Source organism: Vicugna pacos, unplaced genomic scaffold (assembly GCF_048564905.1).
Source record: "Vicugna pacos unplaced genomic scaffold, VicPac4 scaffold_192, whole genome shotgun sequence".
NCBI classification, from domain to species: domain Eukaryota; kingdom Metazoa; phylum Chordata; class Mammalia; order Artiodactyla; family Camelidae; genus Vicugna; species Vicugna pacos.
Window position 1 is genome coordinate 2,314,069 of NW_027328871.1, and position 11,403 is coordinate 2,325,471.

At 33.3% G+C, this 11,403-nt stretch overlaps 1 long non-coding RNA gene across 1 annotated transcript in view; it reads left to right on the plus strand.

Annotated features, from left to right (window-relative positions):
* The window catches only part of LOC140695254 (uncharacterized), a 40,978-nt gene extending 38,830 nt beyond the window's left edge, over nt 1-2,148 (plus strand). The window contains exon 2 of the long non-coding RNA XR_012070949.1: nt 1,983-2,148. This is a non-coding gene — a long non-coding RNA (uncharacterized lncRNA). The remainder of the gene's footprint in view (nt 1-1,982) is intronic.
* The last annotated feature ends 9,255 nt before the right edge of the window (nt 2,149-11,403 follow it).

Below are 11,403 nucleotides of genomic sequence, written 5' to 3' on the forward strand. Positions count from 1 at the left end.
ATCTACATGAGATAACGAATTCTCCCTAAACTTGCTATGATATTTATTTCATGATACTTATAAAACAAATCACTATTCTGTGCACCTAAACTTACACAATGTTTTATGCCAATTATATCTCAATAAAAGCAGAAGGAAAAATGGAAATTCAATGATTATTTTTTCCATGTAATTTTTCATGATTGTTTTTGCAACAATTAAACTTCATTCATGATATACTTATCCTAGGTAAAGATACAAATAAATAAGTGATTCTAATAAATTATACATAAAGATACTAATAAAATTAGTGTTTTACCATGCCTTAAACTTTCTTCATGTTAAAAGCCCACTGCTTCTGTAGGCATCAAAATTTCATTCTGTGAATTCATCTGAGTTTAGAGAATGGAATACAAATTTAAAACTGGCTGTTCTTGCTGTGATTGATAATGTTCAATGTCTCTGACCGATGGTCTCATCTCCTGACAGCATCTGTTAGAAAGGAACATGCTAGGTTGCTAAAAATCTCAGTTTGGTAAAATCTCAGAACTCCTACAATTTTTAACTTTTTCAATGGGAATGCAATACTGACAAAGACTTGATTTTGGATAACAATGTGTTTTTTACTCATGGTTGCATTAGGAGATGTGAGGACAAACCCTGATATCCAGAACAAACATACTTGCTCAAGTGCTGGGCAAAGATGTGTAAAGGTTCCCCATTATTAGGACTGAGGACCGCATTTAAAATGATGACCACGCCCACTCTATTCCAGGTAGTCCAAGGAAAAAAGTTTATTGCAATTACTAGGTGAACAGAAATAAGTCAGTGGTTCAGTCTCTATAAATTATTCAATGGGTGTTCAAAGCCAAAATAAGTTGTGTCAACAATGAGAATTTAAAAAAATGAAAACATAGACATAAGCTTAAATTAAAGAGGAGACACAGTCCAGTGCTGCGTTCTGGGGACTGGAGAATGTATATGCTTCAGTCCAATTCAAGGGTTCATTGGTTGGCCCTAGCATCAGCTCGGGATTCAATGAATAGTTAACAATTAGTATACTGGGAGAAATATAAACTACCTCTACCTGATCGGAAGAAACTCTGGTGGCTCAATAAAACTCTTAATTCACAGAGATTCTGCCAGATGCAGAGGAATAATTGACTGATGACTCAACTAAGACAAACTTAGTTACAGCTTAACAATCCACCTTCACTCACACACACACTGGTAGACAGATTTGTAATATTTAGTAGGAAGAATTCAGTGGGCATAGCTCGGACAAAAGTTTTCAAAGCACAGGCCAACATTTGTTCTTTTGCCAACGGTCTAGTTTTCCCAGTTAGAAAATTACACATGGACAAATAATATTCTTCCTTAGAATTTCTAATTTTGAAATTATACTGTAGCTTTTGACTTATCAGTATAGAACCTTGTTAAGATGATCATGTTAAGACCCACTGTCTGATAAGAGAGCTGGAATCTAGCTGCTGAACCAGCCCATATGAACCCCAGACTGCTAATGTAGGCAACAACATAGCCACTATCAGTGTTGAGCTGATAAAATTAAAAGATTGATGTTTCTGTTGTAGGAACAACCACTGCTGTCCAGACACAGATCTCCTGCTGCAAGCAGGTTCTTTTCTTCTCTTGGTAAGGGCCATACTGGTGGGATGTTGCTAGAGCTTACCCTGGCCCATTTGCCCATCTTCCAGATAATCAAAGGCTTTCTTCACAACTGGTTGTCGGAGCCAGCCGACAATCGATCAGGTCCAGAAACCTGTGCTGCAGGACTGAGAAAAGGAAAGACGTAACAAAAAGACAGCAAGACAAGACAAGTTGGGGTTGAGAGGGTCTCACTCTAGCCCGCAAGACGCTAGGTCAAGAGTGGACCTCGAGTTTATTTCAGGTGGTTCTTTTATATGATTTTAACCCATTAGCTCATATATTCCTGCACGTAGGCAATAAAGCCTAACCTCGTGACTCGTATACATTCAACTCAGGTGATACATTCAACTCAGGTGATTGTTCTCTAAAAGGATCACTGATTTGTGTGCCAATTGTATCTCTCCCTCCGAAGGTCTTTTGTGACTTAATAGCTCAAAGATGTTTCCTCAGGCATTAGCGCACCTGGTGCATTCTTTAGTAAAAGAGGTGGCAGGACAGAGATTGTTCTAACTCAATTGACCTTTGAGCCGGGCGCCCCGCACTGTGGGAGATTAGGCCCAACCTTTGTGCTCGGCAGCCTCAATCTCAGAGCCTGGCGCCCTGCACTTTGGGGTTTTACGCCCAAGTTTTGTGCTCGGCAGCCCTCCGTCACGAGCGGCTCCCCGCAACTGGTGACAAATTTTCAGGACTCAGTGTTGCCATTCCACTCTTTTCAGCTGACAATGGCTGCACTATTGTGAGCAGAAGCCTTAGGCTACCTGACATTGCCTACAATTTTTCCAGCATATCAGGGCATTTCACATACTGAAAATGCTTCACCTTTTATTTTAAATTAAAGGGAAATAGTCAAAGTCTTCCATGAATATTTTATATTTCCTAATATCTGCAGAAATTTGGTATTCCTACAGTTGGACAAATTTTTAATTTCACCACCCTCACCTCCTTCTAGTCCACACAATTTAGATTGCAATTTGGTTCCTGAATATGACCACCACTACAAAGGGTCTAGTTTCAATTAGGTACTTACTTTGTGAAGTTTAGAAGGGTCACAAATTATGTGGGGTGTATAAACATACATTAAATATTTGCAATGGCACTGTCTCTTCTGGACAAAGCTCTGATTCTAAGAAGTAAATTAATTAGAAGGCAGTATAGTTATTGGTATGGGGAAGAGAATCATCTATTTTGGGGTTGGTGGGTGTTGAATAGACAGGAAAAAATCCAGCAAATGAGAATGGAATGCTTTAGGCCACTGGAAGCATGAATTAAGAAGAAAATAATATTTTGTCTCCTGTACCTACCTCCCCTTACTGTCTTGTGTGACTAGACATTGGGCTATGAAAAGAGCTAGTTTGTGGTGAAGAGTAAAGACCATAACGAAATAGTTTGAAAACCATGAGAGTTTTGTTGTTTCAGGAAAGTATATTTTGCTTAAAGTCAACATATATTTTTCATTCAATAAATAGTAAAATGCATCCTTTGGCATGTGCTGTGCTTACTGTGCTGGTATGCAAGTTAGACAAGGAAAGGTGGATAGACAGAAAACATCTGGAGAGGTGGTTTCTGTTCTGAGACTGGGAAAATCTAAGTAGGTAAAAGGAGGACACCCAAAGTCCAAGGATGAGCTGGAGTAAAAGTGGTGAGGTTGCAGCTAACATAGTTGACAAGCATTTGCCTGGATGTATCTCCAGATACAGTGAAACATAAAGATATGCCAAGGTAGTAGATGCCAGATTTAGAAGAAAATGAATAAACTAAGTTAAGTTTGTGGGCTTAGATTTGGAAAGGCATTAAGTGCCACCCTGATGATGTAAGCTTGTTCTTGTCTGGAACATAAAAGCAACATGAAGTATTGACTAGAAAATATAGTGTAGACACTTGAGGGCAGGAATTGAAAGCACCAATTGGAATGCATTCAGAACAGCACAAAGAAGACCATAGATAAAATTAGTTCATTAATTCTACCACATGCTGAATGTGCAATCTGAGACTACATCTTGTGACCTTTATGATTCCAGGGATGACATAAGAGAGACCATGATCCCTGGGCTGGTTCCTGCATTTATCTCCTGTTCCAACCTATCCTAACTTAATACGTTTCATACTTTCCTGAATGAAACAGAAACCACTTAGTAATTTTCCCTCCCTACATATCTTAGCCTTTTTCCAAATTCTTCCATTTACTCTTCCTCCATACAAGAAATTAAATTTACTCCCATATTGTTCCATCAAATGATCATATCAATCAAATATCTCTTTTTTTCTTTAAATGGTAACTTATTCTCCCATTTAACTCTTAACCCTATTTAAAAATTATAAGGAAAATACAGGTACACATCAATGATTATTATTCGAATGAGTAATTTGCAGATATTTGTGGACATATGCCAACATCAATTTTAATCTTTGTTATCTTGCATAATCTGGTAGTCCTGTGGTAGATCAGTTGTTATTAGGTTGACGTTCATAAACTGAAGATTGCTGATGAGTTGACCTTGAAAGAGAGGTAGCTGATGTATCAGCTGTCACTGGCACTGGAAACAGTGCGTTGCTCCCTGGTTGAAGTTTAGAAAGTCGGCCTTCATTGGCAGATATGTTGTGATATCTATTTGGAAAAGTAGAAGGCTCCACCATCAGTCCAAAGTATTTGCTCTGTATATGAGACAAGATGCTGTACTGAGAAGCAGAAGTTGTATTTGTAATGAAGTTCACACACGGCCATTTGATTCAGTGTAGCTGCTTTGAGAGTGCCTGTGGACAATATTCAACTGATTTAAAATAGCACGTTGATCCACTGCAATTTGTTCTGGTGGTCTAACTGACACTGATGATGGAGGAGAAAAATCATCACTGATTGGGGTAGTTGTATCACCAATTATGTGGCTAGTAGAGGGCTTTCTTATTAGAAGCATGTTTAAATTTGCAAAAGGTAAAAATGCTCTTTCTCTACTAGCGTCAGCCACAAAACCAGAATTATGATTATCCACATTAACTCCTGCTTTAATGTGCTTCTTATTGAAATCTTCAGCCAATGGAGATACCAGAGAGACATTTTTAATCCCAACTCTTCTTTTTATTCTCATTAAAAGCTGGGGAAAGCGTCATTTAAAATTTGAATTATGGTAGAACTGCAGCTACAACCAAAGGAGAAATATTTTAATAATATTTTAAACCGAAATACAAGACTACAATAAGCCTAACCTATAAAACCTCAGATTTCACGTTTACAATGGAAAGATAATATCATCAAAAGATGAATATTGCTGACTATATTTTGAAATTCCTTATTTGGAAAATACACATTTAAATAGTATAGTCATCAAATTTAAAATTTAGTATTTGCATTAATGGTGAATTTCACTTTTCAAAAGCAGCTTTAATACATTTATTTAGATTTCTGATAAGATTGATAATTGCAAGAAAAGTTTCTCATTATCTTGAATACTAAAGTTACTGTCCTCATTTTTGGAAAAATGAAGAAATTTAGCCTTAGTAATTTTATACAAATTTCAAAATCTAGCTTTACATATATATTACCATAGATTGATGTACAAAATAAAACTTTATATATAAGTTACCAAGTGGAAACTAAAATTTCTGAATACCTTGGTTAAAGTGGAGACTTCTGTTTCTTCTGCCAGAAAGTCAGCTAGACAAGCAGATCTTTGAAAATTCTACCGCACTTTACTAAACTCATAAAGGTTAAGCTGTCTAACTAAACTTTTCAGACTTCCAGGTTCAAATATTCTGAAACGGGCCTTTCTTTCCACATTTTCCTTCTTAAAGACATCTTCATCAATCACTATGAAAGTTCCACTATCATCCCAACAGATTGAATTATATTCGTCATTCCCAGCCATTTTCTGGAGTTTTCTTGGATATGTCAGAGAACAAAAATCAGTATGTTCATCTGGTTCATAGACACAATGTGTGTAACATGGTTTTTTTTATCAAGGATTCTTCAGACATAGTCTGAAAAGCATTTTCTTCAGTCATAGACTTCAAGTCCAAGTCCCCACAAATTATTTGATCACACAATAGACATCTACCGGAGTTTCCTGAACCTGTTGGTCCATCTTTATGAGACACAAGTTGAATTTCTGAAGAAACTTGTGCCATCTCAAATAACTTTTTCTATGGCTACTTTTCTAATCTGCATGATTTTGTGCACTGTAACTTCAAATGCTTCTCTGGCAGGCCTGCACAGATAAACTTCTAGGCCATCACAATTTTTCTCAACCTGAGTAGCTATGACATCACAAAAAACTCTTCTCCTAGCAACTCCAGTCTAACATTCAGCCAGAGTTTACTTCTCATTCATCCAGTTAAATTGAAACATATAGGATGCTGATATTTATAGTATGATCTGCAAATATTATCCCCACAAAATCTTTTTAAATAATTTAATTTTGGGGTCTATGAAATAAAACCAATCTCCATACTTTTGAACACAAATTTATACCAGATTTGTGAACAGAGTATAAATAATGCACAATATATATAAAATAAATTCAAAGTTTTGTAATTTAAAGTGAAATTTGTGTAAAACCTGTACATAAATAGTATAACTATTTCATGATGATTTGTAATTAATGTGAAACATAATTTGATTTGGAAATGGAAGTAGGTATTTATCTGTGTACCTTAAAATAAGTAGCTCTATATTCAAAACATGAGCAGAATAAATATCAGTTTATCTGGTATGTTTATAAATAAATGGTAAATATTTATGAAATAAAATGATATTAAAATAATCAACTTTTAGAAATCCCAAAGTTGGGAATTTTTGATTTAAATTGTAATTCAGTTCTATAAGTAAACTAATGTAACAAAATATTCTACATTAAAATTACAAAAGAGACAATCTTATTGTGTATTTACAAATGTTTATTTTTGCCATTCTTTCACTCAGAGGTTTTTCCGTCCCTAGAAGTAATAAATTTTCTTGTCATCTTTATAATCTATACTCTTGTGGCTTCTGCTAAGTGTTCCAAAATGAGGTTGATAAATACACATATGCACAATATCCTGTGTTCAATAAGCAGTGCCTCCATTAAGGTGCAAACAAACAAGTAATCAGAAAACAAAGAAACAACAGTATATGTGTGTTGGGGTTGAAAAGACCAGGTAATGCATTTTAGGAAGCAATATGTTTCTCAGTCTTGAAACAGTTGCCATTGTTAGAACAATATGGCATTTTAAGGCAAGTGATTTGTTCACTATTTGTAAATGATAACTATGTTCTGTATCAGTAAACTGTAGTAAGTCCAGTTCAACCAAAATTATATTCTTTATTTAGACATAAATTCCAGTAAACATAAGCCAAATTCAAAATGAGAGATAAAATTTTTAAATAAAAAAATGTAAAATCAAGCTACAATGTAAATTTTTCCTTCAGTATCTGTAAATATCATTCTAAATAAATTTTAGCAACCTGAATTCATGGGATATTATAAGTATTATAAACTATATTTAAGTAGGATTTAGACCTGATTCATAAATATTATTTAAAATATGCAAATTAATATATGTGATGACATCCCTTAAAATACAAAGATTTTTAAAAAAATCTCAAAAAATGTAGGAAAATTATTGAGAGATGTGATCTTAACTTTTATATAAATGTATTCTTAACAAATTCGCTCTACATAGAATGTAACAAAACATAATAAAAGCCATATATGAAAAACCCATGAGTAACTTCAAGTTCAATGTTAACATACAGGAACGTTTTCCTCTGGTATAGTAATAAGAAAAAGTAGCTCATATTCACAAGTCCTAGAATTCTTAGCCAGAACAACTATTCAAGAAAAAATATAAAGGTATCCAACTTGTAAAAAAGCAGTAAAGTATTTACAGATGACATAATTATACATAGATAGAAAACTCCATAGACTTCTCTAGTGACTGTTAGAAATAATGAACAAACAATACATTTGCAGAATAGAAAATCAATATACAAATATCCGTTGCATTTTTGTATAGTAACAACAAATTATCATAAATATAAATTAGGAAAACAATTGTGTGTAAATTTATACCAAAAAGAGTAAAATAGGAATACATTTGGTGAGTGAAATAAAAGATCTAAACATAGATTTATAAATTACAGATGTAAGATATATAAGTAAAAAATTTAAATAGAAAGATATTCTGTGCTCATGGATTGTATAAAATGTGAGGAAATATTCTAATGTATCTTTTCAATGTTCAGTCTCCCCAGCACTAATTATTGAGCAGAATGTCTTTTCTTCATTTTATACTCTTGTTTTCTTTTTCATGGTTTAATTGATCATAGGTGTGAGGGAATATATCTGGCTGCTCTATTCTCTTATATTGAATGGTGTCTGTTTCTGAGCCAGTATCATGTTGTTTTAATTACTAAAGATTTCTAGGACTATTTAACATCAGAGAACTTTACACCATTAGATTTAATACCCTTTTTCAAGATAATTTTGGTAACTCATGATCTTTGTGGTTACATATAAATTTTGAAATAATTTGTTCTATTTGAAGGAAAAATCTCATAGGTATTTTGATATTAATCACACTAAATGTAGATTCCCTTTAGTAGAATGGTTGTTTCGACCACATAGTTTCACATCATTAACATAAGAGGTCTTTTCATTTCTTTGGATCAGTTTTAATTTCCTTCACCAATATTTTCTGCTTTTAATGTATAGGTTTACAACTTATTTGTTAACTTCATTTCCAGGTGTTCTTTACATATATATAATTATATACATAATATTTGTAAACTCCTACACAAATACAGCAGTCAGAAGGCAGTGGCAAGATCTATTCAAAGCCCTGAATTAAAGAAAGCCATAATCTAAGATAAATTATCAAGCAAGTCTACCCTTTAGAATACAAGGAGAGATAAATAACTTTCACACAAGCAAATACTAAAAGAATTTAGCCAGAGAAATAGGAATAATGAAAGTTCTTCTCTAAATAAAAAAGAAGCAGGATGCTATAGAAACGAGAAAGGCATAATTAGAAAGGCAATAGCTACAATGACTTACAACAGAATTAATATGATGTTGTAAAACAGGACATAAAAATTTTTAGGTGTCAGAAAGTGAAACAGGACAATACAGAGTGTTTTCTTCTTGTTTGTCTTCTCTGTAGGATGGATTTGAGTTTGTATTCTAATCAGTAAAATTAACAGATATAGTACGGGTCAATATAAATACAAAACAAGGTAACCATAATTCAAAAGCTTACAATGAAGTCACAAAGACAAAAAGAAACCAAGATAATAAAAGAAAACTTATCAAGCCACAAAAAGAAAAAGAAATGAACAAAAAAGAAATACCAAATCAACTGGAAAATGAAGTTTAAAATGGAAATAAACACTGGTCTATCAATAATTATCAGAAATGTTAATGGACATTGTGGTTCAATCAAAAGATATATATTGTCAGATGGGATAATATAACAAGACCCTACATTATGAAGCATACAAGAGACCCACTTTAGTAACAGGAGAACACATCAATTCAAACTCAGAAGATGTAAGATTATATTCCATGCAAATGCACATGACAAGAAAGAAGGACTAGCAGTATTGACTTTACACAAAATAGACTTTATAAGAAAGGCCATAGAGAAAGATAAACAAGGACATGTTATAATGATAAAAGGAGCAATACAAAATAAGGGTTTTATACCCATTAAGATATGTGCACTCAATATAGGAGCACCTAAATTCATAAAGCAAATACTAATAGATAAAAAGAGATTAATCACTGGAAAAACAATCAAAGTAGGAGATTATAACACCTCATTACCATCACTGGACTGGTCTTTCACACAGGAAATTAATAAGGGAACAAAGTTACTAAAAGACATGATAAAATATTTGGAGATGGTTGATACTTTCAAAACAGTACTTCTCCCAAAAACAGAATATACCTTCTTTTCCAGTGCACATGGAACATTTTGAAGGAAAGATCATGTAATCAGGCACAGAAGAAGCCTTAACAAATTTAAGAAGATAAAAATTATTTCAAGCATTTTTTCTGAGTATAATACCATGAAACTCAAAATCAATCCAAGAAAAACAGGGGAAAAAAATGACAGCATTCAGATTACAAAATATGATACTATAACAAGGGGGGAATTGATGAAGTAAAATAACTAATTAAGAAATATCTTGAAAAATATGACAAAACACTACACAAATTCTATGGAATGCAGTTAAAGCAGGCTTAAGAGGGAAGTTCATAGTGACAAAGCACTCCTCAAATTAGAAGTGCAATTTCAAACAAATAATCTAACGTTCTCTGTAAACTAATCATGAAAAGAAGAGCAAACAAAACCAAAAGTAAGCATAAAGGGGGAAAAATAAAGATCAAGGAGGGAAAAATTAAAATAGAGATTAAAAAATAGAAAAAAAATTATCAAACATTTTTTGAAATTTTAAACAAAATTGACAAATCTCTGGACAGGATCACCAACAAGAAAAGAGAGAGAACACAAATAATATAAGAAATGAAAAGGGAGAAACTAGAAAGATTTCAACATATTTACAAAATATCATAAGATAACACCATGAGCAACACTACGGAAACAAATTGGAAAACCAGGAAGAAATGGAGAAGTTTATGGAAACATTCAGACCACCAATATTGCATCAAGAAGAAATTAACCATTTGAACAGACAGATCACCAGAAATAGAATAGAATTATCAATTAAATAAAAAATCTCTGCAAACAAAATTCAGACCCTAATACCTTCACTGGGGAATTTGACCAAACATAGAAAGAAAAATCCATACCAGTCCTCCTCAAACTCTTCCAAATTTTGATATGGAGAGAGTACTCCCAAACTCAAACCATAAGGCCAACATCAAACAGAAACCAAAACCAGACAAAGCAACTACCCCAAAAAGAAAACTATAGGCCAATATCATTGATAAACATAGATGTAAAAGTCCTTAAGAAATTATTAACAGACAGAATCCAACATCATTTAAAAAAAAGAACACGCACCATGGTCATGTTAGGTTCATCCCAGGAACACAAGGATGGTTTAACATATGCAAATCAATCAATCAATTGTGATACACCATATCAACAAAAGAGACGACAAAAACGATATGATCATCTCAGTAGATGCAGAAAAATCATTTGATAAAATTTAACATCTATTTGCAATAAAAGTTCTTATCACAATGGGCATAGAGGGAATATATCTCAACATAACAAAAGCTTTTTATGACAACCATATAGCCAGCAAAATAATCAATGGTGAAAAACTGAAATCCTTCCCACAAAAACCGGAGACAAGACAAGGATGTCCATTATTACAATTTGGTAGTCCTAGCCACAACGATCAGGCAAGAAAAAGATATAAAAGGATTCAGACTGTAAAAGAAGAGGTAAAATTGCCATGATATGTAGACATGACAGTATATATAGAAAACTGTAAAAGCTTCACAAAAAATACTTAAGGTATAAAGGAACTGGGCAAGGTAGCAAGAGTAATGTACAAAAACCAATTACATTTCTTTACACTACCATTGAAGCAACAGGAAAACAAAATATAGAAACAAACCCTTTTATAACTGCACCCAAAACTATAAAATGCTTAAAAATAACTCTGACCAAGGTGTTCAATTACTTATACATGGAGAACAAGAAAACATTGATTGAGGAAGTCAAGAAAGATTTGAAGAATTGAAAAGATACCCAATGGTCTAGTAATGGAAGAAAGAATATTGTTAAAATGGCCATACTGCCCAAGGATAT